Source organism: Phalaenopsis equestris, unplaced genomic scaffold (genome assembly GCF_001263595.1).
Source record: "Phalaenopsis equestris unplaced genomic scaffold, ASM126359v1 Scaffold000511, whole genome shotgun sequence".
NCBI classification, from domain to species: domain Eukaryota; kingdom Viridiplantae; phylum Streptophyta; class Magnoliopsida; order Asparagales; family Orchidaceae; genus Phalaenopsis; species Phalaenopsis equestris.
Genome location: NW_018164951.1, coordinates 2686485 through 2690462, shown reverse-complemented (window position 1 = coordinate 2690462; position 3978 = coordinate 2686485). Strand labels below are relative to the sequence as shown.

The 3978-nt window shown below is 37.3% G+C and overlaps 1 protein-coding gene across 3 annotated transcripts in view; it reads right to left on the bottom strand.

The window, feature by feature from the left end:
- The window catches only part of LOC110028442, a 43876-nt gene that overhangs the window by 15226 nt on the left and 24672 nt on the right, over window positions 1-3978 (bottom strand). The gene's annotated exons all lie outside the window — the stretch shown is intronic.

Genomic DNA, 3978 nt, shown 5'->3' with positions numbered 1-3978 from the left:
TCCAAGGCTTTTAAAAATGCTCTTTTGTGAAAAAAAGGCAAAAAGCCCTGTGTCTTACGCCCAATAGACCCCAGTTTTGAGCAGGGCCCAGGTAACTTCACGTTGCTCAATGTGTCATTGAGTGTGCAAGGGTTACGGAGGGCAGCGAATTGGTGTGCTTTGAGTTATTTTTTCTCCAATCTCTCTATATATTTTTATTTGGTTTGGTTTTTTTATTTGTTCATTTTCAAAAGAAATATTTCTATGTTTGTTAATGAATCTATTGGGAAAGGACACATCTTATGTTTTGATGTTGCTCTTACAATTTTTGTGTTCGAGTTAGATGCATAGTTGTAATGTATTAGGTGTTTGATTCATTTCAGGAAAAAAATGTTAATATATGCTTGATTGATTTTCCTAGTGTATAATTATGCTCTGTTTGAATGTACAAAGTAGACTCATTTACCAATAGCTTTCATTTATTTTATCTGCTTCAGAGATATAAAATACACTTTATATTCTTTTGAGATATTCTTTTTCCAAGTATGTAAATTTAATTAACTACTTGATCATATAGGAGCTTCTTGTAAGAACTTTGATATATTTCTTTCCACTATAATAAACATGGAAATAATATAACATACATCTTTGTTAGTCAAACATCCCAAAATTTTAATGATCTCATCACTAATATTCACATTCATCTGTCATAGTATTCTCTTTGGGTCACATGAGTGCTTTTTAGCTGTGTTGAGTATTGTGGAGCCTCGTCCACCATTTGATTTAACAGTTTTGACATCTATAAAAGTTAAGTAAATTGCATTTAATTCATTCCTTCCTTTATTTGATTCTCCTGCGTTCCTCCTGTTGGTGAATTAATAATTATGATTGCTTAATATTGCTTTTTCATATCTCCCGCCATTGCTTATTTTGGGAAGGCTGCTAATTAAAGGCTGCTTCTGTAATTATTTCCTTCTCTCTTCGTTATTCACGGTTGCGTCCTCCATGATTATTAGGCGTTGCCTTATTGGGCAAAATTGGGCCAATAAAAGCAGAAGTAGGATTTGCATATGAAGCATCTCCCTTGGTTTTCTCTTCTGCAACTGACGTTGGCTTACGGGGTAGAGCTTCGAATCGCATAGCTTGTATTCCCTGTGTTTCTTTTTCTGTGAGGTGGCTTACGGGTAGATAGGGAGAGAGAATGAGGTGAGGAGAGAGAGAGAGGAAGAGAGATTAGTGTTATTCTTGTAATTTTTGAAGCAATCGACGATGTAATTCCTCTAGTTAATAAAATCACCTATAGCTCTGTGGACGCATGCAATTCGTTGAATCACATAAATCAGTGTGTTTTTGTTGTGTTTTAGATTTGTGAATTTGTCATTCTAGTTTTACGTTTTATTGTCGTTGTTTTTTACAATAATTGGTATCAGAGCTCTGGTTTCGGGTCTAAGAAAGAACGATAGTCGGAGACGAAACGTTGGTATCAGGGATCGAGACGTTTAATAACAGATTTTGGTTACTAGAGAATGCAGATAGAGAACTACCTCTATGGGAAGAAACTTCATCTTCCGTTACTGGAAAAGTGACCGGAAAAGATGGACAAGATTGAATGGAATTTGTTGGATTGACATATTCTGGGAGTTATTCGATTAACCCTCTCGAGATTTATTGACCACAACATCATCAAGGAAAGGGCTACTGCAGATTTTATGACAGTTTTATTATGTACATATGAAAAGTCATCGACGAATAATTAGATGCACTTGATGAAAAGTTATTAAACTTGAAGATGGCGGAAAGTGTGTTTGTTGCTCAACACCTGAATGATTTCAATACTATAATAAATTAATTGTTGTCTGTTGAAATTAATTTTTATTGTGAGATATATGCGTTGATATTATTGACTTAATTGTCAAATAGTTAGGAAGTCATGATGTTAAAAATTAGCAATTTAACAGGTAAATCTAAGCTGAAATATGATTATATTGGTGATTTGATTTTGGCTGATGAGGCCCGCAGGAAAGATTCTGACGAGACCTCGGGTTCGAGTTCGACGCTGAATGTTGATTCTAGGAGATCAGAAGTCAATGACTCAAACAGAGGAAGATTGAAATCATAGCACGGAGGCAAGAGTAAGTCAAAGTCTAGTCAGCAAACAACCTGCTGGAATTGGGCAATGCTGACCACATTATAAGAACTTCAAAAATCCAAAAAAAGATGAAGAGTAATTGTGCTAATGTTGTAACTGAAGAAGTACATGATGCATTATTGCTTACAGTTCACAGTTCTGTTGATGACTAGATACTAGATTCAAGTGCTTCCTTCCATACATCTTGCAACCGGGAGTTAATGTGAAACTATTTTGTAGGTGGCTTTGAGAAGGTGTATCTTTCTGATGGAGAAGCTCTGGACATGGTGGGGATGAGAAACATTAAATATTGCACTATCTAACAAGAGCAAATATACTTTGCAAAATGTTAGACACACCCTTAAGTTGAAGAAAAATTTCATTTTTATTGGACAACTCAGTGAGGGTGGTCATACAATAGTGTTCTCAAAAAGCTCTTGGAATATTATAAAAGGGGCACTGGTACTGGCTCGGGGTAAGAGAACTAACACTCTATATGTGCCTACAGGTTTACTCAGGTTTGATCACGTGAGTCGGAAGGGCATGAAAGAACTGAAGTTAGTTGATCTCGACATGTGTGAGAGTTGCATTATGAGGAAGCAGAATGTTAGTTTCTTGAAAGGTGGCAGAGCGTTAAAGGCTGGAAAACTAGATCTTGTACACATAAATGTGTTAGGACCTTCTTCAGTGGCATATCTTGGAGACTCTCGTTACTATGTCAGATTCATTGATGACCACAGTAGAAATGTAAGGTTTGATGATCTACCAGATGTCACAATGCAGATCTGTGATGAAAGTGATGAGGAGAGTGGGTCCAGGGCACCCATTCATATTATTTCGCTGTCAGCTTCCGAGCAGTCCACTCGTGCAGCTATAATTCACAAGTCAGTCAGGAATCAACGTTCTCCACAATGTTTCTCACCAACCTTGAATTACATTCTGCTGACACTGACATATGGTGGAAAATCGCAAAGCTATGAAAAAACCTTGCAAGATGAAAAATTGAGCAAGAGAGAGCAGACTGTGAAGGAGGAGATGGATTCTCTGCTTGGAAATCAGAATTGGGAGTTAGCAGAACTTCCACTGGGGAAGAAGAAATTGCACAACAAGTGGGTGTACCCGTTGAAGACCGCGTTTGATAGTCGTAAGATGTACAATGCTAGACATTTTGAAAACGGCTTTCAACAGCGGCATGATATTGCCCATACAGTGGGAGTTGTAAGCAGAAATATGAGTAAAACAAGAAAGAGTCTGAAGGTAAAAGGTTATGTTGACGTTTATATGTCGACTGAGGGTGTTACTCTTGAGAAGATAAAGTTGTGATCTACTTCAGTTAGTCTTCTAGCTTGAAGACAAGAGTTTTTAGTTGTAGGGGTGGATGATATCTCTTTTGGAGAAAAGGGCGACGCAGCTAGTTGATGGAGCAGTTTGTGTCTCAGTATCCAATGGTGAGAATTGTTGAGTATTGTGGAGCCCGGTCCATGATTCGATTTGACAGTTTCTACTTCTATGGAAGTTAATTAAATTACATTTAATTCCTTCTATTTGATTCTCCTGCCTTCCTCCTGTTGGTGAATTAAGCAAAGCAATAATTATGATCGCTTAATATTGCTTTTTCATATCTCCCGTCGTTGCTTATTTTGGGAAGGCTCCTAATTAAAGGCAGCTTCATTAATTGTTTCCTTCTCTCTTCGTTATTCACAGCTGCTTCCTCCATGATTATTTAGTGTTGCCTTTCAAAGCTTATATTTCCTGTGTTTCTTTTTCTGTGAGGTGGCTTACAGGTAGATGGATAGAGAGAAGAAGGTGAGGATAGAGAGAGGAAGAGAGATGAATTTATTCTTGGAATCGTCGAGGCAATCAACGGTGTA